The sequence below is a fragment of the Palaemon carinicauda genome, chromosome 9 (genome assembly GCF_036898095.1).
Source record: "Palaemon carinicauda isolate YSFRI2023 chromosome 9, ASM3689809v2, whole genome shotgun sequence".
NCBI classification, from domain to species: domain Eukaryota; kingdom Metazoa; phylum Arthropoda; class Malacostraca; order Decapoda; family Palaemonidae; genus Palaemon; species Palaemon carinicauda.
This window is the reverse complement of record NC_090733.1, coordinates 110,644,757-110,672,521: the sequence shown is the minus strand read 5'-3', so window position 1 is coordinate 110,672,521 and position 27,765 is coordinate 110,644,757. Positions and strand designations below refer to the sequence as shown.

At 37.6% G+C, this 27,765-nt stretch overlaps 1 pseudogene; it reads right to left on the bottom strand.

The window, feature by feature from the left end:
• Positions 1 to 20,384, bottom strand: part of LOC137647046 (zwei Ig domain protein zig-8-like) — a 622,779-nt pseudogene extending 602,395 nt beyond the window's left edge.
• Positions 20,385 to 27,765: the final 7,381 nt, after the last annotated feature.

The window sequence follows — 27,765 nt, the reverse complement described above, 5'->3', positions numbered from 1 at the left end:
ATGTGATCTATCTTTGAATCCTAATACGTTAACGTTGCCAACAAATCCTGTACTTCCATAATCTGAATGATATTATTTGAATGTTCATTTACTAAATCCATAATTTGATTGATCGAAGCTAACTGATTCCTTAGTTCTGACATAATCAATTCATCTTCATGAGTCAAGAACTCAATTTTCTTATTTTGATTACTAATCTTAAGACGATTGGAAATTCCTAAACCTAAACTTGCAATAGACCCAAAGATGTTTAATGCAGCATAAATAAACGGATTTCGTCTTTCTTTATGTTCGTGTCCTACAGTCCACATCAAAAGGTCATAAGCCAAAGATTCTGTCTCGCAAGTCTTATTTTTCAAGTCATCAGATAGCATCTCTGCAACTTTTAATGTCGATCCAAGCAAACTCTCTGTAGTCAAATGAAAATGTCTTCTATGCAACTCATCCAATGAGACAGAAAACCTTGAAATGGCGGTTTTTAAGCTAGTGACATCATTCTCTGGAAGAAAAATTGCTTGCATATTCACTTCTACAACTACGTTGCTCGATGTAATAAAAACGTCTTCTTGTCTTTCAACTATAGTGCCATATTCAAAATCTATACTTTTAGTTTTAGAGCTCATCCCATACGAGAAAAATGTCTGAGCGAACAATATCACTCCCAACAACAAAAAATTCATCTTGGAAACCTGTAATGAGAAAAATATATGTAATTACTCCTGTATTAAGAAGAAAACTTTTAATCACATAAAATAAAAAATTTTTCTTTCACTTCTTTCCCTCTCTTTTTATTTTCTTTTTTTTTATTTTTATTTTTAATTTCTTATGTGAGCCAATGGTACTATTCTCTCATCCGTGGGTTGGGATACGTTTTGAACTCTAAACCTATTGGCCGTTAATGTTTCCAAAATGTTAAATGGGCCTTCAAACTTAGGTGTTAGTTTATAAGCGAGTCCTTTACGCACATTGATCTGTATATACACGTTATCACCCACGGTATATGTTTTAGTTGGCTTCGCTATTTTATCATGATTCCTTTTCATTATGATTTGTGATTCTTCTAAATTCTTTCGAAGGATATCATATCGACTTTTGCTTGCATTTATACATTCTTTTAAAGGATTTGATAGATTAGTTGTAGGCGTTAATACATGGAAAGGCGTTCTAACTGGGGTACCATACAATGCTTCATGCGGTGACATTTTAATTGATATATGATATGAATGATTCAGAGTACTCAGTTCCGCCGGTATTGCAATATCCCAGTTGGGGTCTGATCCCCCTAGTGTTACTCTTAATATATTTAAAACTTTTCTATTTGCTCTTTCCACTAGCCCATTCGACTCTGGGTGATATATCATGGTATTTATTATCTTTATGCTAAGGAATTCACACAATGAGGTAAGAAAGTGATTATTAAATTCACCACCCGAGTCTGAGATTATCATGTGTGGAATTCGATGTTTACAAATGTAACACTCGTAAAACTTCCTAGCGCATTCAATCGCAGTTTTAGTTTTAAGCGCTATTAGTTCTGTATATCGAGTTAAAGCATCTATAATTACTAAGAGGTGCTTATTGCCTCTGTCTGACTCGTAAAATCCTGTTAACAAATCTAAATGTATTCTTTCAAAGGGTTGATTGGGCACGGGATAAGCCCCTAGGCTGACAGGTGTTTTCGTATGCCCTTTGTTTTCCTGATGTGCGACAATTAGCTATGTGTCTTTTTATATCTGTAAGCATCGTATTCAAATAAAACAATGATTTGGCTTTCTGTGACATTAATGAGAACCCCGGGTGTCCATGTAATGGATTTGAATGCAACCAATTCAGGACAGTGGAAATAAGTGAGATTGGTACTACTACCTGGTCGTTAGTTACATGTGGTGTATTGCGGGTTTTCCTTGTCACAGTCCTACACAGAATATCATCTTTGATTATATAATTCTGCTGCTTATACTTTATATATCCCTTTTCCTTATGATTGCCTTTCAAAGCATTTATAATTGTTTCTATTTTCTGATCTTTTCTTTGCTCAGTCTGTAATAATTCAGCGCTCCAGCCTAAATCTTGTTCAGATATCGTTTTAACAATAGGCATGGATGTTGATATATCTATTAATTCAGCTAAAGGCTCCGTACAAGATGACACGGGGTTGCGTGATAATGCATCCGCAATTATATTTGCTTTCCCAGGTAAATACCCGATTCTTGCGCCAAAATCTTGAATGATCAGATGCCACCGAGTTCGTTTAGGGCTGTGGTTGAAGCCTTTAAAGAACTCTGTTAGTGGTTTATGGTCAGTAAGACCCTTAACGGGATAACCGTAAATTATGAACTTAAAATGCACTAGTGAATTAACAATAGCTAGCCCTTCCTTGTCTATTACTGCGTACTTACTTTCGGAAGTTCTCAATTTTCGAGAATAAAAAGCTATCGGGAAAAATTGTTTATCATATTACTGAAGCAATACCCCTCCTACTCCTAAGTCTGAGGCGTCTGTTGCAATGAAGAATTCCTTACCGAAGTCAGGAAATTTTAAGATAGGAGAACTACACAGTTCATCTTTCAAGGTATTAAACGCCTGTTGATGATGCTCAGACCATATGTAATCTACGCCCTTCTTCGTAAGATCAGTTAAAGGAGCGGCTATTATTGAATAATTGCGTATAAAACGCCTGTAATATCCACTACAACCCAGAAATTGCTGTATTCCCTTGACATTAGTAGGTATGGGAAAATTACGTATAGCCGACACCTTATCATGGACTACTTTAAGACCTTGGCTTGACACCATGAAACCCAAATATATTACTTCTGTTTTGAAAAATTCACACTTACTAATCTTTACCCTTAAGTTATGTTGTCTTAATCTCTGTAGTACTAGTTCTAACTTACGTAGATGTTCTTCTAAGGTGTTGGAAAAGATTACAAGATCATCCATATAGGCATGCAATATATCCCCTAACAAGTCTCCAAACACTATGTTAATCATTCTTGTAAATGTTATAGGAGCACAACGTAAACCAAAAGGCATCCGTAAAAATTCATAATGTCCCCTGGCTGTGCTGAAGGCTGTGTATGGGATACTATCTTCTGCTAATGATATCTGGTGAATGCCTTTAAGTAAGTCCAAACTGGTAAAATATTTATTCTGACCTAACAAAGACAAAATATCGTCAGTACATGGCACTGGGAATCGATCAGGGATCGTCTCCTCGTTTAGACGACGGAAGTCGACGCAGATACGCCATGTTCGATCTTTTTTCGGTACAACTATTAAAGGAAAATTATAAGGGCTGTTTGATTTCCTAATGACTCCTTCTTCTAGCATTTTACCTACTTCATCATTTATTTCATTCTGGAATTTCATAGGGAGTCTGTACGAGGGTAGCCTACATAGATAATTTTCTGCTTGTCCTTTAACCTTATTTGATGCTCGATCACATCTGTTTTTCCTAAGGATCTATCCGTAGTGGAAAAACATCATGATATTTAGTTAAAAGTCCAAAAATTTTCTGCTGAATTTCTTCGTCTTTAATGTCTTTATTGATTTTATTTTCAATAGATTGCAAAAGGGATTCATCCGCAACTGATTGAGAGTGATTGATTTCAGCAACGGTAAGAATACGATGTTTATAAACTTCTACATCCAAGATATGTTGATTTTTGTGAATTACTAAAGTGTTATTTAAATGATTACAGACTTCAATATTACATTGTTGATGTGAGCCTACTGTATAAATAGCTTGTGTGACAGACAATCCGTTAGTTTTCAAAGTGTCGGAAAGGATTAATATTTCAGATCATGGTAATGTTTTCTTTATTTGCACTATTAAATTCGAAGGTACGTTTGGCTCAATAGATTGCGTGCAAGATGATATTACGGGTGAACGAGAATTCTGCTGGGTCGCGTATATTATTTCTTTATTAGTGAGACAAGTTATTGGTTCTTCAACGTACGTTACGGTTACATTTGTCGTCTCATTTTTATCCAAAACTGATTTTAAGGTATTAGAAGACTTATAGAATTTCCCTTTGATATACACGCCGTGCTTGGCAGGGGCTAAGATAATGTTTTGATTTCCCATAGATGGGTATCCTATAATTACAGCTGGATACATATCAATGTTTTGTACAACAACAAATGTATCGGCAAACGTGCGTTTACCGACTTTGAATTGAACATGAGTTATGCCTATGACATTTAGTTCATTATTTCCTATACCCGAGAGTCTAACTCCGGATTTTTCAATCGGAAAGTTCGAAAACAACAAATGATGTGTCTTCAAATCCATGATATTACGTGGACTACCAGAGTCAAAAAATAACGTAAAGGATTTGTGTTCTATATTTACAGCATATAAGGTTGGTCGTAACTCATTTTGGCTTATTATTGTATGAATTCGTTGCAAATCTACGGGAGCATGCACTGTTTTACTTAATTCGGCCGTGTGTTTCATAGGAAAATCTATTGCCTCACAATTGTCTGATAAAACATTAAATTGATTATTCAATACTATTGATGTTGACATGAATGACCTTGACTCAACATCACTCTCTTCCCCTCTGGAGTTAACTATGTGGTATTTGCTTTGCTCTGCACATTCTGAAAATTAGTCTAACCTTGCGAGGTCTGGTTTGACGACCCAGGCTCAGCGATATTCGAAGAAGTGTTTGTTTGCTTCGGACTCTGAACTGCATTGACATTTGGTTGTTTCTTCTTATTGTTAAAATGAGGATTTTTCTTCTTATTTCCATATGGAACTGACTGTGGAATTGACTGTGTATTTCTGGGATTCTGTTGTGTCTTACGCGAGTAACACTGATTGTATGAATGTGTCGAACTATTATGGATCGAGCAGAATTTCGTTCTGCAGTCCGCGCTTAAGTGACCTTGACGTTTGCAATTATAACACGTCATTCCCGCTACTTGACTATTATTAACTACGTTCACTGTTTGTGGCTTTGTTTCATTCTTTGCAAAAACTTGAGTTAACACGGGATCGAGATCTGGACACTTAGACATGTGTTTTTTATCTGTTTATATACATCCAATTCCGTACTTGCAGGCGTTAAATTTTTATCAAAACACCGCACTAAAGCTTCAGGCAACATAAGTGTCATGCAAGTTAAATACATTAATCGTAAAAAATCTTTCACGGAGATGTTATCTCTAGTAAACCAAGTGGAATTACCTAAAATACCCTGATATTCATTAAGCCTATCAGCTATGAGAGCTGCTCTCTCAATAACATTAAGCCGATTCATAGTGGCTTGATTAAGTGTATTTCTTAACGTTAGTACTACATCCAAGGCTTCTTCACCCCCATAGACCGCGCGTAACCTAACTTTGAAATCATCCCAGGTAACTGCTTCTTGAAATGAAACACCTCTTAAATACGCACTCGCATCCCCCTTAGAAAAATCTATAAAACTTTTAGCTTCTTGTAATTGTACAAAAGGGTCAACGATTTGATTGCCATTTAAATGGGCATCGACGGATGAAATCCATGACTCCACATTTTGAGGCAAGAACCCATTGACTCGACCCTGAAAAGGAAGGATTGCTGACCTGGCATTTACAAGCGTCACAATTGGGAGAGGATTAGTCTGTCCTACGCCACTAGGTCCAGGGGTGGGGCTCACAGGGGGCGTCATGACTGCTGTATTTCTTTTCCTATCTCTTCGACCCCATGCAATTCTATCAAAATATCTATATGAATACAGACGTCCACTGCGTAAACGCATAAGTACCCACTGACAAAGATTATAATAAAATTCCCCAAAACAATGTTACTAATCCCAAGACATTTCCTGAGAATTTCTGAAAGAAAACCGAACACAAAGATATTTCCTGAAAATTTCTGAAAGAAAAAGGAATTAGCACAAAGAGAGAAAAATTCTAGATGAGAATTCGGAGTTGAACACAGTTTCCTTTAATGAAAGGAAAATAAAAGATTAACAAACCACTCACCCCAGTAATAATCGACTAACGACTCGTGATAACTACACTTCACTGCCCAAACTGGAATGAATTTAAAAAATTGTACTTAGCTTATATATGGTTCTGTGTGATGTCGTCACATCCTCTCTCTCTCTTGATGTTTGTTAGCGATGTATCGTTCGAGTTTCCGTTGAATGTCGTGCTTCCTGGATATGTTTTGTAAGCGTTGAACGTCAGTCCTTGGGTTTCCTAGGATGTTGATTGAAGATCCAGTTCATCAGTTTGTATGTATAACATTCATTAAATGTTGTAGATTTCGATGGACTATGTTACTTAGTCAAAATTGTAGAGTCATTAACGTTGATTTCTTGAAGATCTTTCTCTGGTTTTTACAGCTTTATTTTTGATTTCTTGAAGATCTTCCTCTAATTCTTAGAGTTTATTATTAATTACTTGAAGATCTTTCTCTGATTCTTAGAGTTTAACCGCTGCCACCATTTATTAGTGTGCTACTTTTATAAGCACACATTGAGTATGTGTTGTTTAAGATGTTAAGTCTTGAAAATGAAGTTCATCTTAGTAACTTTAAAAGTGATTTATTCTCTAAAAACAACAGTGTTAAACATCTCCATCACAGGAGTGGAGCTGGTTTGGTCGGATGACCAATTCAGGTGAAGTATAGATATGAACTGCCTAAATTATCGATATCACAGATATCGTATGCTTAGTTGTCTTAGCATTTAAACACAATATGGAAACTTTACAATCTTTCTCGGAAGACACCTGCATCCGGTGACGACACAATCTTTCACACGCTATGCATTTGTGTTGACGTTTCAGAAAAATGTTACATTGCCGAGGCTGCAAAGTACATCCTGTTTATGATTTTATATGACTACAGCAAATCTCACGCTAGCATCTTCATCCACAATGACATATTACATCATGTGTTTTAAACATGTAATAATTAACTATTTCATTTATTACACATGTAGCATATGTAACATACACTTCCCATTCAATGAACGCAATCTTAAGGATTGCATCATGCATCATGAAATTTTACTGTATAAAACAACTAAGGATTGCATCAGGTGTCGCAATTTTAGTGCACAGAACTTTATAAACAGTTAGTGATGTTGTAGTCAATTTCTATCTTATTTTATTTCCCTTGTGGTATGATATGTATTCACATGTTCATTAAAAAAGAACTGATAATGTAATTACTGTACATTACTGTACTGTACATGAAATACTGTAGGTTAAGGCTTTAAACATGGCATTCGATTTCTTCAGCTGACCATTAGTTTTAGTTGACAACATTATCGCATTAAAAAAAATCATTGTGCATCATCATAGCATTTTTGCACTTTTATTTTCATTAATGGGTGCATTTCAATAATTAATGATTTTTTTTATTTTTGGTTTTGATCAACGGATCTCAAGCTGCTGCTTTCGAGAAGATGCGAACAGTACATACAAATAACAAAGAGTACAGTACTGTATTGTTTTATATAATCTATTTACAGTACTTATTCAAATAATTTTCATTCGGAATATTACAACAGGACCAGTATGTTATAGCTTATAAGTTTTCATACAGCTGCACTGTAGTGATAGTAATGTGAAATATATTACTGTATTACTGTATACTGTACACTACAGTATCAGAGAGTGTTGTTAGTTTACTTATAGATAGGGTGGGTGGGTTGGTGCGGACTTTTATGTCATGAGTCGTCTTACTTGTACTGAAACTGTGTTAATGAATGTAAATTACCACTGAAAAGTAATATGAACTACAACACCATGATGAAAACCCCGTCAAGCTGCCACTATCGAGAAGATGCGAACAGTACATACAAATAACAAAGAGTACAGTACTGTATTGTTTTAAATAATTTCTTTACCTATTCAAATCATTTTCATATGGAATATTACAACAGGACCAGTATGTTATAGCTTATAAGTTTTCATACAGTTGCACTGTAGTGATAGTAATGTAAAATATATTACTGTAATACTGTATAATGTACACTACTGTATCAGAGAGTGTTGTTAGTTTACTTATACATAGGGTGGGTGGGTTGGTGCGGACTGATATGTTACGAGTCGTCTTACCTTGTACTGAAACTGTGTAAATGATGTTAAATTACCACTGAAAAGTAATATGAACTACAACACCATGATAAAAACCACATTAAAAATAGGTAGTGGAGTACAGTGGGTTATCTGTGTTAGTCAAAAGAGCGAAGGCAGTGGTCTGTGTTTCGGGTGGTTATGAGTTGATCCAACCTAGGGCACGAAATATTCAAGGACTTTCGCGCTTCGCGGGTGTCTCCATTAACTCACACCCGTAGAGATACCAGAAAGAAATTCTTTTCTCATAGATGTGCCATCTAATAACACTTTAATGATTTTACAATCTACTGAAATGGAAAAGTATTCTCTCAGTATTGTCAAAAATGAGTTGATACATACCCAGATAACCTGAACACTAATTTCTAAACTGATTTTCAACAGTTTCATTCCTGTGTGCCTCAAAATTACAATGCAACACAATGTAAAATCAAGATTCAGTCATGCTAAACTTTAAGAAATACTGTAGATGTAAAAGTCAATATTCATTGGGCTATCAAAATGTGGGAATAGCCTATCTTATATTTCTAACATAGGTCACAAATATTTAGCTGAGAATTAGTTTTCTCAGGTGAATTTTATGAAAAAACCATAACAACACCTATGCAATAAGGCAGATTGGATGCCTTACGTCTATTATGTATAAAAGTATATATGTTAAGTAATATCAATATTGATGTTCTGAATAAAGATTTTGTAATTAAAATTATATTTTCATAATAAAATAAATTTTCTAATATACTTACCCACTGGTTATATAATGCTGAAGTCTCCTGACGCCGTGGCAGAAAGTCAAAATCTCGCACTATCGTAGATATGGCAGGTGTACACCCGCGCCCTAGCGGTACCACATGTGGAACTACACCCACCAACCTTAGTTCTTCCAAGCCTCATAGCAATACCACAGGTAGTCTCAAGAGGGGAGGAGGGTGCGTGTTAAATTTATATAACCAGCAGGTAAGTATATTCAAAAATTTATTTTATTATGAAAATATCATTTTTAAATATAAAACTTACCTGCTGGTTATTTAATGCTGGTGGGTCAAAGACAGCTACATATTGGTGGTGGGTTAGAGACAGCTACATATTGAAAATTCACTTAAGCATAACATAAACACCCAACTTAACCGGTTCTCACCTGATAAGGAAGCTGACAGCAATGATACTCTGCCTCATTTTATCCGCTATCCTTAGGAGATCCAGTGATACACTCGGGGCTGATGATCTCTAGGGACTGTCAAACGGTACAATCACCTATAACATGACAGGACCTCAACTAATACCCTTGTTCCGGGTGCACTCTAGGAACAAATTGACCACCTGACCAAACCAAAGATTGCGTAAGGCTGATAACCCGCCTCCACAAACAACCATAACTAACGAGTTCCAAGAGATAGAAAAGGGGTATTAGGAAAAGGGAACGTAGTGGTAGATCATTCACCTACTATCGCATTCACTGCTACAAAATGACCCAATGTATAACAGTACTCATAATGAGTCTGAACATGTTTCAAATAATGGGATGCGAATACTGACTTACTCCTCCAAAAGGTCGTATCCATCAAACTTTGTAGAGAACGATTCTGTTTAAAAGCTACTGAAGTCGCTACCGCTCTGACTTCATGTGTCTTTACTTTACTTTGAGAAACCTCTGATCCGCTTCATCACACTGAGCGTGAGCTTCTTGAATTAACAGTCTTATGAAAAAAGACAAGGCATTCTTTGACATGGGCAGTGAGGGATTTCGGACTGCACACCACAGAGCGTCTGAGTCGCCTCTCAGACTCTTTGTTCTGTCCACATATAGCCGTAATGCTCTTACTAGACAGAGCACCCTCTCCAACTCATCTCCCACCACATCATAAAGGTTAGGGAACTCGAAGGATTTGGGCCATGGCCGAGTAGGATTTTCATTCTTAGCCAAAAACCCCAGTTGTAAAGAACAAATGGCTTTTCCATCCCGAAAACCAATGTTCCTGCTTAAAGCGTGTCCTTCACTTACTCTTTAAGCAGTGGCTAGGTTAACCAGAAACAAGGTTTTCAAGGTTAAATCCTTAAAAGAAGCCGAGTGCAAAGGCTCAAACCTGTCACTCATGAGAAATTTAAGCACCACATCCAAATTCCAGGAAAGGGGAGCTGATTGAAATTTCTTAGTGGTATCAAAAGACCTAAGCAAGTCCTGTAGAACCTTATTATTGGAGAGATCTAAGTTCCTGTGCCTAAAAACCGTCACCAACATACTCCTGTAACCTTTAATTGTAGATGACGAGAAGTTATGTTAATTCTTAAGGTCAATGAAAAAATCCGCTATCTGGGTTAGAGAGGTACTGGATGAAGAAATCGCATTAGCCCTACACCACTCTCTGAACAACTCCCACTTGGACTGATACACCTTGATAGTGGAAGACCTCCTTGCTCTAGCTCTAGCGAGTTTTTCGATAGTCTGAAGGCAGTCAGACGTAGAGCTCGGAGGTTTAGATGGTTTCTGGCCAAGTAAGGTTGTCTGAGAAGATCTGGTCTTAAGGGAAGGCTTCTCGGGAAATTTACCATCCATTCCAGTACCTCTGGAAACCAGCTTCTTAACGGACAGAATGGGGCTATCAGTGTCATCCTGGTTTCTTCGTGGGATACGAACTTCTGTATCACTTTGTAAAGAATCTTGAATGGGGGGGAAAGCATAAACCTCCATGTGAGACCAGTTCATCAGAAAGGCGTCTATATGAATGGCTTCGGGATCTGGTACCGGAGAGCAGTAACACTCCAGTCTCTTCGTCTTTGCAGTTGCAAAGAGATCCATGAGAGGACGACCCCATAAACGCCACAGACTTTTGCAGATGTCTCGGTGTAAAATCCATTCTGTGGGGAGTACTTGACCCCTCCTGCTGAGTCTGTCTGCACTCACATTGTTGATCCCTTGAATAAACTGAGTCAAAAGTGTCACTTTCCTTTCCTCTGCCCAAATGAGAAGAGGTCTTGCTATCTCGTACAAAGTCCAAGAGTGGGTCCCACCTTGTTTTGTAATATAGGCAAGAGCTGTAGTGCTGTCCGCATTGATTTGGACTACTTTGCCCCTGATCTGCTTCTCGAAGCCTTTGAGGGCCAGATGAATTGCCAAAAGCTCCTTTTGGTTGATGTGGAGAGTTGTTTGCTCCACTGTCCAAGCCCCCGAGAGCTCCTCCTTCCCCAGTGTAGCTCCCCACCCCGAGTTTGAGGTGTCGGAACACATCATGAGGTCTGGGCTCTTCTGATATAACGACAACCCTTCCTTCAGTCTGTGCTCGTTGTCCCACCATTGATGATGAGACTTGGTGGAGTTCGTGATGGGAACGCAATCCCTGTCTAGGCTGTCCCCTTTTTTCCATTGGCGATTGAGATGAAACTGAAGGGGACGCAAATGCAACCTTCCCAGAGTTACGAACTTCTCTAATGATGAGAGTGTGCCCAGAAGGCTCATCCAATCTCTTACGGAACTGAGTTCCTTCTTCAGGAAAGTTTTGACTTTTTGGAGAGCTGACTGTATTCTTACAGGCGATGGAAAAGCCCGAAAACTCTGACTGTGAATCTCCATCCCCAAATAAAGAATCTCCTGGGATGGAGTTAGTTGCGATTTTTTCAAGCTCACCAGGAGGCCCAGTTCCCTGGTTAAATCCAGAGTTATTTTCTGGTCCTTCAAACAGCAATCGGCTGAGGAGGCTCTTATCAGCCAATCGTCCAGGTACAGAGAGACCCTGATTCCCCTCAAATGCAGCATGCTCGCTACATTCAGCATGATCTTGGTAAATAATAGAGGAGCCGTGCATAGACAGAAACAAAGAGCCCTGAATTGGAAGACCTTGTTTCCGTCCATGAATCTCAGATAACGTCTGCAGCTGGGATGAATTGGAATATGGAAATAGGCGTCTCGGAGGTCTATTGAGACCATCTAATCGTCTTTCCTCACCACCGCCAGAACCGTCTTCTGAGTTTCCATCGTAAACGTCGAATTCTGGACGTAACCATTCAGAACACTTACGTCCAGAACCGGTCTCCACTCCCCGGAACTCTTGGGGACTAAGAAAAGGCAGTTGTACAACCCCAGAGATGTTACATCCTGCACTTCCTCTATTACTTGTTTCTCTAGTAATAGAGACATCTGAAGATGCATGGCTTGCTTCTTCGGACCCTCTCTGTATTTGGGCGAAAGATCCACTGGATCTGTGACTAATGGAGGAATAGCTAGGAAGGGGATCTTGTAACCCTCCTTTAACACCTGGACGGACCAGGGATCTGGGCCATTCCTCTCCCAGGTCTTCCAGAAGTGAATCAACCTGGCACCCACTGCTGTCTGAAGGATAGGGCAGTCAGACTCTACCTCGGCCGGTTTTGTTTCTTCTGCTCCTAGGTTTCCTTCCGTCTGGTTTGAAAGAGCCCCTTCCGGAGGGTTTCCCATGAAAGGGCTGAGAAGGTCGAACACCAGTAGAGACTTCCTTAGGTTTACGTGAAGCAAAAGTTGAAGGCAAAACTTTCCTCGCCGTATTGGTCACCATATCATGCGTGGCCTTCTGAGTGAGAACAATGGCAACTTCCCCACCAACTCTTGTTGAAATAAGGTGGTAGGCAAAGGAGCAAATAGTAGCTCCGCTTTCTAGTAGGGAGAAACTCCTGCTGAGAGAAAAGAGCACATCGTGGCCCTTTTCTTGAGGATTCCAGCTGTGAACAAGGCAGCTAACTCATTTGAGCCATCCCTCACACCTTTGTCCAAGCAGGACATCAAATGAACAAGGCCACTAGTGTCAGTGTCCTTCATATCTGAGACCCTCTTACTCAAAGCTCCCAAAGACCAATCTAGGTAATTAAGCACTTCGAAGGCCCTGAACAGACCCTTAAGTAAATGATCGAACTCCGTCATTGACCACCAAACCTTTGTTTTCCTTAAGGCTAGACGACGAGACGAATCTACCAAACTTGAGAAATCTCCCTGGGCAGAAGAAGGAAATCCCAAGCCCAGCACTTCACCAGTCTCATACCACACACTAGATTTAAAGGCCAATCTTGCGGGAGGAAAAGCAAAGGCCGTTTTGCCAATAGTTCTCTTAGAGTCCATCCAGGAAACCATTACAGTAACTTCAAGGCCCGTTTAGAAGACCGTGAAAGTACCATCTTAGTATAAACCGGCACTTTGGTTGTTTTACCTAAGATAAACTCCGATGGGAGAGAACGAGGGGCCACAGGAGTAAAATGATCAGGAAAAACTTCTGTAAGAATCAACATACATTTTCTAAGGTCAACAGCATGTTGATAATGTTTCTCTTCCTCATTCTCAGAAACCTCCTCTAAAGGCTCGTCCACATCAGACTTCTCTTCAAGTTCGTCTTCTGGCAGTGCAGCAACTGCTGCAGCCTGAACTGAAGGATTAACGTCTGAATGAGACCGCCTGTCAGAGTCGTCAACTTCATCCAACTGAAGAGGGGAGGTCGAAGTTGACTGATGAGAGATGTGGATAGGTCGACGCTCGCCGTCAATGGTTAACTGTCGTGTGTCGTCCCGTGGACGCTTAGAATCCGCTGGCTGTTGCACTGACCGACGTTTGGAATCAGACATCAACAGCCGAAGGTCGTCGCGTGGACGCGTAGCATCCGCTTGCTGTTGACGGACGATCTCTGCCGTGAAACGAAGACTGTTGATGGTCGTCTTGTGGACGCCTAGCGTCCATATGTTGTTGACGCTGCCGCTTCACTGCGTCAAAAGTTGGCTGCAGAGAATCTTCGTGGCGACGCATTGCGTCCATTTGCCGACGCCGGTGTTCTTTCTCACGTACGGAAGTCAAAATTTGTTTAGCAAGAACTCTCTGACGTGACTCATCTATATCAACCTGGTGTCGAGCACTGCGAATGGGAGACCGCCTGTGCGATAACCCGTTAGCACTAGAGACCGCCGGCCGCCTGTACGACAACTGGTCTGACGCCCAATCGTACTACCATCACCTGGTTCATAAGAATCCATAAACGACGAGAGCTGTTTTTTCATAGATAAAAGCATAGACCACTTAGGATCTACAGTTAATACATTTGACTCCTTCCTTAACGGTAAAACAGTATCATCATTACCACGCTTTTCGGTTGCCAGTCTAGAGGGAGAGGTGGCGCAAGAATCGTAACATTGGCCATAGAAACAAATTCAGTCGGAAAGTATTTTCACTACTCGAATACTGTGATCTGGACGCTTCGCAGGAGTACAAGTGATGGGAGAACGGAAACGCTCAGGGGAATCCCATGTACTACAGCCTGGACATGCAGGCGATTCCGGACGCTGAACAACCGCATGCGATCTTTTAAGCAGTCTAGACGCTCGACGCCACATCTCACTACCCGAACCTTCATCGGAGGACAGGGATAACGTACCAACTTCACCTTTCTTACGATGAGGGTGAACGACCTGTGATACGGCAACAGGAACGTTCGAGGGAACGTCTGCACGACTGATAAAGCTTCTCGTTCCCTTTAGCCGTTCGACTTTACTTCTCCCATGGGTTCGAGAGCTCGAAAGAGGTCTTAGGCTAGGCGAACGACAAGATTGTGCAGACGCGCCCTCCACAACACTGAACACATTAGAAACACTTTCCACAGTTTCGACAGTTTCACGATTTTTCAGCACATTTAATTCAGAAAAAATTTTATTTCTATCTGCCGATAATGACTCCTTTTTCACCGAGAGCCAGAATCGCGGTAAACATGTCTTTCATAGATGGTTCCTGATCTACCACTATGGTGGAAGGAATAGGATTAGGAATATTAACATTAGGTAAGGCTACCTCAACAGATCGTGAAGAACTACGCCTAACTCTATCCCTCTCAAGTCTCCTAACATAACGTTCGTATGTTACCCATTCATCATCCGTTAATGAAGAACATTCATTACATCTATTATCAAATGAACAAGGTTTTCCCCTACATTTTACACAAATATCGTGTGGATCAACAGAACCTTTAGGGAGTCGAGTACAACACCCTTCACTAACACACTTACGAATAGCAGGGGAGGGGTCGGCCATTTTGAATGGTTAAGAGAAAGACCGACAACCAAAAAACAAAGGAAATATCAATAAATATAACCAAAAACAAAAGGGTTTCAAGATTAAATGAAAGAGAAAATAATTAACGATAGTTCAAACTCAGAGAAAATAATTAACGATAGTTCAAACTCAGAGAAAACGTTGTACTTCACCAAACAACTTCCCAACAGAGTAAGACAGCGAGAGCAAACTTCAATATGACAGCCAGCTATGCGGGCAGAAGAAGAACTGAGGTTGGTAGGTGTAGTTCCACCTGTGGTACCGCTAGGGCGCGGGTGTACACGTGCCATATCTACGATAGTGCGAGATTTTGAATTTCTGCCACGGCGTCAGGAGACTTCAGCATTATATAACCAGCATGTAAGTTTTATATTTAAAAAAGGTTTCTAAATATAAATAAAAGTATCTCAGGATACGAAATTCATTCATTTAGGACTGGCTTGCTTTCATATCATGATTTTTTAGTTGCTTATGTGATAAGAAAATGTCAATCAAGCAAAAAGTAGAGATCTACAACACGGTAATAAGACCAGTGTTAATAAATGGATCAAAAATTCTGGAATCTATAGATATTGGGGGTGAAAGTGGGGAACGAGGACGACAGGATATTTGTATTGGACTTTGAGTGTTGATCATAAAATGTACCTTGATTTTAAAAAATGACATACATTGACAGAGACTAGGGGAATCATTCCTTTCTGTAGAGTTGATCATAAAAAGTACCTTTTACATATAAATCAGCTTATTCGTTACAAGCCGTATGAAAAGAAACACATCTTATTTTATATTAAGGGTACACCCAGAATGAAAGACAAATATAGTACATTTGAATCAATCAATATGCCTAACCTAACCATTAATACCTGTAAATGAAGTAGATATTAGAGCATAATGCAATAATAAATGGATAATAATACGAAAATATGGAACCTTACCCTTCGAGTGAGGTGATGTCCGAAAGCGAAAGTGGCGGCAGAGGAGGAGGGCAAACGGCACAAAACATTACCATTTAACTTTACCAAAAACTTAAAATTAAACTTCTTTATTCTTGCTTTTTTCTAATTTCTGAACTTTTTTTAACTTTACGTTTTGAACTTTTTAAACTCCATCAATTTCTTCTTCACCTACATTTTCCATTTTTTTGGGTCACTTTGACCTTCACCTTGGCTTACTAATGATCTCTTTAAAAAATAACGATCTAAGGAAGCTTGTTTCTGCCTACTTTTAAAAATATTCCTGAAATAACTTAAGCTGTGCAAGCAGACAGCCTCTGTGGACCTTTTCTGGGAGTTTCTTTTCTACAAAATCTGCCAGTTTATGATAGTGAGATAGCATCTCTTTAATTTCTACCGTTGTCGTACTTGTATCTATATCCTCCTCCTCCTTACTGCTAGAGAACAGTTCCTGTACGACATTCAGTTGCCTGGCCTCTAACTCCATCTGGTCGTCCATCATGAGCTCATCTTGGTGCTCCCAGAGTAGCTCATTGATATCGTCCTCATTGACGACCAGCCCCATGGACCTCCCAAGTGAAACGAGGTTCAAGATTGTCAACTTCGGCTTTGCCTTAAGCTTTTTCTACATCACATCACTCGAAGTCTAGTGCGGAGACGGCATCAGGCCAGTTTCTTCCACGAAGAGTTCAAGGTGCGCCTTGAGACCTCCTGCCAAGCTTGATCGATGAGATTGAGAAAAATAACAATATCAAATTGCTCCTTCCAAAATTCACGAAGGGTGAGGTTTTAGCTATTAGTGATTTCGAAACATCTCCCGACGAGATGTTTCATATAGAGCTTCTTGAAGTTCAAAATCAATTGCTGGTCCAGGGGCTGGAGGAGCAGGGTGGTGTTAGGTGGAAGGTAGAGAACCTTGATAAATGAATATTCGAGGGCACGAGGGTGAGCATAGGTGTTATCCAACACCAACACATTTCTGATGGAGATGGTTGTCTTGCAAATAATTTCTTACAGCCGGATCGAAACAAGAGGTTTATCCATGCTTTTGCATTAGCCCACCACGACACATTAGCTTCTCCGTTAGCACTTTTTGGGATTTGAAGACTCGACGAGTCTCCAAGCGATAAGCAGTAGGGGCTTGAACTTACAATTCCTACTGGCGTTAGCACAGGGTGCAAGGGTACGCCTGTCCTTCATAAGCTTATGCCGGGAAGCTTCTTCTCTTCCGCCATAATGTAGATGCAACAAGGCATTTTTTCCAGAAAAGACCAGTTTTGTCCCCGTTGAAGACTTTCTGGGGACTGTAGCCTTCCTGGAGAGTCGACTCGCCCAATTTCTTTACATAGGCTTCGGCGAATTTTGTGTCCGAGCTGGCAGAACCAACACCCCCCCCCCCTTGCAGCACCACCGAATGAATGCCAATTCATCTCTTGAATTTATCAAATCACCTGAGTGAAGCCTTAAACTCAATGGGTGCTAATACGATGTACCTTCTCCTGCGTCGTCTTCAGCATGAGCATGCACGACATCACCGAAAATGGTACTGGCCTTGCGGGATATTATCATCTCGGTGATCGTGTCTTCAGCGATTTCCTTGTCCTTAATCCAGAGGAGAAGAAGTCTCTCCACCTCATTATGGACATGACTCCTCTTACTAGAAAGAGCAATCACCCCATTAGAAGGTGTTCCTGCTTTGATGGTTTCCTCCTGCTTAAGGCTGGTGCCTATCATCAACGGATTTCGACGATACTCCTTAACGATCTAACAACTGCATGCCAGCCACATATTCCTAGATTATCTCCAACTTTGTCTCCATAGAAAGCATCCCCCTTCTTCTTTTCTTGAACATCAGCCACATCCTTGGGAACCATGGCTATAGAATTACAAGGTTAATTAAGTAACAAAAAACTATAAGTAAAAAATCAAAATCACCAACACAAATTCAATCAGAGCAATAGCATAACCGAAACGAAATGGTCAAGGAACGCAGATGCGTAGATACAAGATGAATGATCGGAAAGATGCTAACCAATAGGAGAGCAGGATCTTATGGCGGTAGGCTTACCAGCAACAGGGTAGAGAGATAACCAATGGGAGAGCAGGACGATCCTGGCAAATTTACAGTTAGTGCAGCGAGCGACTTTTAAAATTATTTTTCGGCAGATGGCAAATTTCGTTTCGTATCCTGAAGATTTTTTGGTAACATGAGTTTTTCGTACTGTATACCTACAGAAACTTTCGTATCTAGAGGTATTACTGAGAAAACATCTCAAATATAAATAAAGTGGATAACACACAAAAATTATAATTATTTTCTATCTTACTCTTAGTTTCATTTTCAAAATTCAAAATTTCTTTTAAACTGTATACTGTAAAATTATTGTATATATGTTGATTTACATGTATGGGGGGGACCAAAATAATTAAGATCTTTAGGGGCTCTGTGGGTCCTAATATAACCACCTACTCGCATTTACAGTACTAATATGGTAATAAAATAATCTAGGACATATAAATAAATTTTCACATGCAAACATAGCTGACTAAAAAATCACAAACAGGAAATAAACATGGAATGATAAATTGAAATGGTAGGCTAACCATAAAATTTGCAATATCATTATGGGAGCTGCATTGTATCCAAGAATGGTTGTAGGCCAAAACTGTTGTAACCTGAGGACTTACTGTTTATATGAATATATACGATCATATATATATATATATATATATATATATGTGTGTGTGTGTGTGTGTAAATTTATACATATATATATATATATATATATATATATATATATATATATATATATATTATATATATATACATATATATATATACATTATATATATATACATATATATATACATTATATATATACATATATATATATGTACACATTATATATATATATATATATATATATATATATATATATATATACACACACACACACACACACATATATATATATATATATATATATATATATATATATATATATATATATATATATATATATATATATATTTACTGAGAATATAAATGGCCTACATTATACAAAGCTCAACTACAGTAAAGATACATTATATCAATACATACACATTTATATATATATATATATACATATATATATATATATATATATATATATATATATATATATATATATATATATATACTGTACATATATAACTGCATATACAGTATATACAAAAAATAGTTACAGTACTGTAGTAACAAATTGTACGGTAATATCTTCTAATGCTATCGCCTACCTGACTATCTATATACAGTACTTTGATTAGGCTAATTTACATGACTGCAATATAGGCAAACCTGTCTCTGAATATGGTATTTATATGAAAACAGTGGAAAGTCATTTTCCATAGTAAAATATATGTATAATTTCACTATTTTCATTATTGTAAAAAAAACATTTATTACTAACCAAAATCTATATGCAATAATATATTCTAAATAATAGTTCATACAAAAATCTGTATATCTAAGTTACTGGTCAAAACGTTCACAACTTCATATGTAGACATAACTCTTGAACATTACCCTTATTATTACAATACAGTACAATTACACACACTTGCCTTGACCATAATTAGTAATATTCCCAGAGTACCAGTAAAGAAATTAATTTCTGATTTGTTATGATGGTTGAGTTCAAGAGCAATTCTGTCTGTAATTTTCTTTGCATTGAAGACTAAAAATAAATACTTAAATTTATGATTTACATTAAAAGATCATTCAGAGGTTAAGAAGATATTTATCTTGAATTACATACACCATAAGGTTGATTATACATTACAGTTCAGTGTTTATTAAAGACACAGTAACCACGCTCAATTTAGGTAAGCAGTGGTGGTGGGGGATTTGGAAACCAATTAAGGAAGCTATGTCTTACAGTAGGTTAGGTTAGTAATGAATAGAGATATAGATGTTTAATAATAAGAGTAATATGTAATTATTAAACTTAGCGATATTGAAAATAAGAAATTGTAAATAGTAACGGTTTTAACATACCTGAACTGCATTTGTGTGGAAGTTTTTACTGGATAACTCCGTTATCGTATTTGTTCGTTGGCCTAACCAGTCACCCGACTCCACAACTCGGGTGTGATCACTTGATGAAAGCAGGACCATCTACGCAACCCTTATTAATTCTAAATATCACTTTAATTCACATAAAAAAAACATATTGCAAAGTAGTTTACGTACACGAATTGACTGGAGATAGACGAGAAAATCCTGTCCAAGCACAAACTTAACACTCATAACCCTGTCGTAAGTACTGACTCGTAAACCGTTCGTTGTTGACTGTGCCTAATGACTGCCTGTCAACAAAAATCCCCAAAACCCATGATAAAATTCCTAAAACAACCCAAATATTCCCTTTCCGCAAATATATATTCTGATCCTATGGGCCTTACTAATATAGAAATGACTCAGTATACTTCATGTAAGTGCAAGCAAACTAATTTTCACAATATAAATGTTTACTCACCTTTGTTTCTTCTTCATAGATGGAGTTTATTTTTTTCCTTCATAAATGGAATTTAATTTCTAAGAATCCAAAAGGCATCCAGGAAGGCTTTTATTTAAATACTACATACTATCATTGATTTTAAATGACTTTCATACTACTATAAACCAGAGTTTATCTTATAAAATGATGAAAATGGCAACAGTATTGTTCATAACGAAACTAATGATTATGGAATAATTCACGTTATGAAAATGTTTTCATTAATCATGTAGTAATTCAAGGGCTATTTTTCTTTTTTTTTTCTAATAAAATGGTTCATTCACTCAATACACAAAATAAACTTTGCATCGATGATTACAAAAAAGAAAAAAAAAATCTATCCTGAGTGGCTTCCATTAGAAATAAAAACAGGTTTCCCTAATTGTCACACTGATTTTTTTTTTTTATCTTTTTACTACACTAAATTTGTGTGATTTCAATACAATAATAATAAGAAGAAATCATTCTACGTCGTTATCGTCTTCATATATGTTTGCATTCATCTTCTTAAGCATATCATGTTTCACACAAAAACTTGAACAGATTTCATTCCTCATATAGCGTTTTGAATGTAAATAGACCTATCAGTGTCTGTTAATAAGCCAAAAATCACCAAATATGTACAGAATATCCCCATATCCCCATCGGACACCCAAAATCTAGGGATAAATCCCTATATCTGGCAACGCTGGTGCCTGTGGTAAAAAAAAAAAAAAACCGTTACGAGATAGAAAGTTCTTGTAAAACTACTCATCTCGCATATGTCAGTACATTACCAAGTAATGATAACAGTCAATTATACCAAAATGAATCTAGTACTATATATATAACATGTGTTTCACGTCAATCAAATAACATTAGCAAAAATATATAAGGGTAACAGAGGTATGGGTTGTGTTTCCCATAAAAGTTCCAATAACATATTTTTCACGGAGTGGCAGAAGCCAAAGACTATATACTGAATGAAGATAGGAAGGCTGAAAATACACTAGCTGGCAACTCCAAAGTGAACAAAATAGTTTGACCGCTCAGTACTCAGATGGCGTTGTAGGTATATCGTGTTGATTCGTTTGTCGTCTGTTTGTTTATATTCAGAATTTGACAGTTTACACAAATGAAATCATGGCGCCAGAAGTGAATAAGTCACACTGTGATTTTGCAATAAACGAAAAGAAACCGATCCTCGTTAGATGTTTCACAGGTTCCATAAGAACAAAGAACAGTTAGTACTAACAGTATAATGCATGAAATATGTGCTACTAATGAGTAAGCCCCACAATGATATTGGATCTAAGATTAAGGCTAGGTATCTGCAATACACTTTTCTCAAACTTTTTTTATTTGGTCATAAAGCTATAATAATATATTTCTCAGGAGCTGACATATTTGGCGTTAGGAACATGTTTAGAGTGGCATGTAATATATTTAACTTTGGTTTAACTTATAAGTGTATGAATATTTCAGCATGTTTGCACACCTGAGTAGCATTACAGGAGTATACTGCTTCAACATATTTTGTTAGTGTTACTTGTCTTATTTTTTTTTATTTCCTAAATAAAGACTAACATTTTACAATATTTGTAAACTGTATTTGTTTGCATTTGTATTTTCATGAACATTGAATGTGTGTTTACTGTTTGTGCTTTCTATGTTTGTATACTTGCTTTGTCATATGTTTGCACGAAGTATTCAATTCATGAAATCCTATTTTTAGTATTATGTTTTCTCATAATTAAGATTATATTAGAGTTTATTTGCATGTAATTCATGACGCAACTTTAGCTTGCTTGTATGTATTTTTTTTGGGGGGGGGGTTACAATTTTTTATATGTGCAATATTACTTACTGTTATTTTTTTCTCATGTATAATTTATTAAAGTTCGTTTGATGTGATTTATATTTCATTTTTGGTTGGCTTGTATGCTACCTTATTTCTATTTCCTTCTCGTTTTGATTATTTTTATGTGATTCAATTTAGAGTTATTTTATTCCTTTTGTTTGTATATCTACACATTTATTAGTTTATATTACTAAAGAGTTTACATGAGTATATCATGCATTTCCGTTTCAATAAAAAAAATTGCAATTGCGTTTTATATACACCTATTATTATTCTACAATGGCCTACAAACTGTAATCAAATGTATGCCTACACATCACATATGACTAAGTTCAACAAATCAGATATACAGCATGTTTTACTTTATTCGAACGTGACATTGTATAGAATATTTAAGAAGGATTGTAATATACAATACTTGAAATTGCAAGAAAATCAACTAAATTAGAAGAGATATAGCTATTAAGTTTCTGAGAAAAAAAAACAGAATGAGAAACATAAGGATATGTTTTCTTAATCTGTAAATGTACCTAATTGTAAAATTACAATTTGGTTATCTAAAATTTAAGAACGTCATAAATATAAGAATAAAATATACTGACGTAGTAATGCAAATTATGAAATAATCTGTCGCAAATATAGAATCGAATTGGATCCTATATTCTCGTAAAGATTATGGCTCTGAATGTTTAACTGCTCACTTAATAGATGGAGCCATTCGTATCGGATGGGAGTATCTGGCATCTTTTCATAGCACACTCGTTTGAGTGCTATTAGGCTCAGCTTAGCCTTTGGGCCTTTCGCCTTCCTATCTTCCTTCAATATAGAGCAGAAGCCGAAGATGAGATGATGATAACGCGTGACGAGCAGGCAGGCAGTCAGTATATATATATATATATATATATATATATATATATATATATATATATATATATATATATATATATATATATATATACACACAGTATGCCCCCGCCATACGACATTAATCCGTTCTGGAGTTGGTATCTATGGTGAAAATGTCGTATGGCCGGCAATAGAATAGTTGAAGTGTGAAAAACCCCTGTTAGAATGTAACAAAATACAATACAGTAGTATAGTAAGCACTGTACTACAGTATACTTATATATAATATACATGTACAGTACTGTACAGTATATGATTACATAACATTATAAATGAAAATTATATACTGTATAGTACTGTAAAGGAAAAATTAAATCTTATTTACCTTTGGAGTGACATGACTTGAGCTGGTAGTGGGTGGAGGCAGAGGGGGGAGTAGACGGTAGATATAAAAACGTATCAATGCTAATTATGTTATGTACACTTAATAATAAATTTATTCTTACTAATAAACGCTTAAAATTAAAAATGCTATTTTTATTATTTTTGTCTTATGAAATTTTTTTTATGATTTTTTTTTTTAGAACTTAAAAAATTACTCTTTTTTAGCTTTTTTGATAGAATCACTATTATCGTCTTTGCTTTCTGACATTTCTCTTTTGGAGAAATATCTATCCAAAGAAGCCTGTTTCTGATGATTCCTCAACATATTCCTAAAATGACTCATACACTTATCATTGACACTCTGCATAAGACGACTTGTGTGAAGTTTTTCTGAGTGTTTCTTTTCAATGAAACTCGTAAAGTTTTCATACCAACCGATAGCTTCCCTTATTTCTGACGATGTCGTTACTTCAGTCTCCCCCCCCCCCCCCCCGTCCTCGCCTTCACTAGAGCTGTGCTCTTCTTGAATGATCGTCAACTGCATTGCCTCTAACTCCTTTAAGTCTTCAGTCGTAAGCTCCTCCCTGTGCTCCTCGATAAGGTTATGGACGTCAGCCTCATCGACAACAAGCCCCATGGACCTCCCGATTGAAATTATTTCCTCAACATCACCCTCAGGGGCAGGATCATCAACGGCCTCGTCTTCGGTTGAGGGATCGAAACCTTCAAAGTCTCGTTCTGCTACAACAGCTGGCCACAGTTTCTTCCATGAGGAGTTCAAGGTGCGCCGTGAAACCTCATTCCAAGCTGTGTCGATCATCTTCAGGCATTGAACGATGTCAAAATGTCCCCTCCAAAATTCACGGAGGGGGAGTTGAGTGCTTTCAGTCACTTCGAAGCATCTTCTGAACAGATGCTTCGTGTAAAGCTTCTTGAAGTTAGCAATCACTTGCTGGCCCATAGGCTGGAGGAGAGGGGTGGTGTTTGGTGGCAGATAGAGAACCTTAATGAAGGAGAAGTCAGGATGAATGATGTCCTCGAGGCCAGGAGGGTGAGCAGGGGCATTGTCCAGGACCAGGAGACATTTTAGAGGAAGATCGTTCTCTTCTAAATAGTTCTTGACAGCAGGACCGAAGCAGACTTTTATCCACTCAATAAATATGGTCCTCGTGACCCAGGCCTTAGCATTAGACTTCCAAAATACTGAGAGCCTCTCCTTCGTGATATTTTGTGCCTTGAAGGCACGAGGATTTTCTGAGTGGTATACCAGTAGGGGCTTAATTTTCAAGTCCCCACTGGGATTTGCACAAAATGCGAGCATTAGTCTGTCCTTCATTGGTTTATGGCCAGGAAGTTTCCTTTCTTCAGCTGTGATATATGTACGGCGGGACATTTTCTTCCAGAAAAGGCCAGTTTCATCGCAGTTAAAAACTTGCTGAGGAATGTAGCCTTCTCTGGAAATTACGTTCTCAAACTTCTTGAGGAATTCTTCTGCTGCTTTCTTGTCAGAACAGGCCGCCTCTCCATGCCTGACGACTGAGTGAATACCAGTCCTCTTCCTAAACCGATCAAACCACCTATGAGAAGCCTTAAACTCTTGGGGGGCTTGCTGCGATGTTCCTTCGCCTCCGCCGTCTCTCTGGGCTTCCACGAGATCGGCAAAGATGGCGCTAGCCTTGTGCGAAATTACCGATTGCATAAGTGCATCACCAGCGATTTCCTTCTCTTTAATCCACAGAAGAAGGAGTCTCTCCATTTCATCGTTGATTGAGGTCCTTCCACTGGCAAGGACAGTCATGCCTTTAGAAGACTTACTTGCTTTAATGGCTTCCTTATTCTTAATAATTGGACCAATCATAGATTGGTTACGGCCGTACGTATTAGCGAGGGTAACTATACGCATGCCTTCTTCATATTTCTTTATGATCTCCAGCTTCGTTTCCATAGTTATCATCTTCTTACTTCTGCCTTTAATATCACTAGCAATCTTGGGACCCATGGCTAACGAATTAAAGTTATAATTAAGCACTAAAATGCACAAAAAATAACAATATCACAAGCACTCAACGACATCAAGTCTTTACGAAACGCACACGAGATTCTGAACTGAGCGCGCGTATGACAAAGAGAGAGAGAGGCAGAATCTCTCTCAAGCATTGTGGGAGGATTTTCGGCCAATAGCGTATCGGCATCTTAGTGACGCTGTGACGCCGACCAATAGCAGACCAGCTTCTTAGTGACGTATGCAGTGACGTATGAGCGTGGTGGTAAGCTACTGACTCGCACAGTCGTATGCGTAGAAACCGCCAAATTTGAGTTTCGGAATTCGATGCCGTAAGGGGGGAAAATGTCGTAACGAGGGGACGAAAAAAAATCGTATTCCACACCGTAACGTGAAAAAAACGTAAGCTGGGGACGCCGTATCCCGGGGGTCTACTGTGTGTGTGTGTATATATATATATATATATATATATATATATATATATATATATATATATATATATATATATTCTCTCTCTCTCTCTCTCTCGTCTTACTGTTAATTTTTGTTTCGTTGAAAACAAGTATATATTTCTTTTTACATGTATGAGCTGTTGATTTGTATAGATAGGCTAAATTAGCATACCATCTCTCGTCTTAAAGCATTAATAGAGCAGGCTGTATTTCCGACGCGGTGAAGTTAGCTTAGCCATTAATGCTGAGAGATACTAAGACGCAGAGGAACAACGCACTCCGTTGTAGAATATTGGTAAAAATAATCATATCATCGAAGCATTCGTGAGTTGGAACAGACAAAGCAAGCGGCAAAAGCCGAAGTTTTATGATATTTTCGACTAATTGTTATTATTACTTTGCTATGAATAATACCAACATGAAATTGATAAGATATCTGCCTAATGCATCAGACGTCATATCCAAAATTTCCAATAAATATCATCTTAGCTGGTTGAAGTAACAATTAATCATCTTGCATTAAGTTGCATTTTGGTTTACCCGAAGGGAATTATCATTATTATTTTTTTTTTTTTTTAGATATTCACATGAGAGCACCTACCTTATTTTTCTTTACAAGATAAGCAAAAGAAGCTTTTCGGTTCATAAAATGTGATTCCAGATGTAGAATGACGTACATTTTTAATGATGTAGGGCCGTAGGCCTATCAACTTTCGGCTCAAATAGCGACAAATGGAGACGGCCCCTTCTCATCACTTTCAATCCTCTTATCTCCGTTTTCTCGAGATTATCGTTGCGTTAAGATTGGGTTAAGGTTTTAAGGGATTATGTATGCATATGTTTGGCTACATAGGCCATAAGCCCTGTACTTAGAACAGGGAGGCCATTTAGCACCTGGGTGTAGACTGTCGACCAACCGAAAGGAAATCACTACTGTTGCAATTTAAAGCAACAGTTAAGAGGTTGGACAACAGGAGAAAAAAGAAAAAAAAAACGAAATAAATAAAACCCTGACAGCTGGGGTACATTTAGAAGGCTAGAAAATGGGTTCAGCTAGTGTTATTACAAAACCAAAATAGGCCTACCACAGATTTTCCGAAGCCTGAAAATGTGAGGTTATAAGAACCAAATTCTTAAAATGTTAACGGTGTATAGTTTATCATTTGTTTGTTGTCTTTCATATTAGGCATTGAAAGAAAACCATATGATGGATGTCATCTGATTTACAAAATCGTTTTTATTCAACTACCAAGTATGTGTTTGTTATCAAACATTAGGAAAAAGCTATTTAAAACCGAAAACATCCTTTAAAAGATGCGAATGAAAAATAACTAAAAGAACAGTTTCTCAAGGAAAATTTTTTATCAAAATAGTCAAAAAAAACTTTTAAGGATACGGTTAGAAATAAACAAAACAATAATTTCTCAATAAAAAAACATTTTTATCAAAATAGTAAAACAAACTATACTTTCAACGAGATATCTAGAAAGGAATGGCTTAGTTGATCTTATCCATGAGTGAGGCAAAACCTTACAAAAAAAAAAGTTTCTCAAGGAAAAAAATCTTATCAAAATAGTAAAAAAAAAAACTTTTAAAGATACGATTAGAAATAAA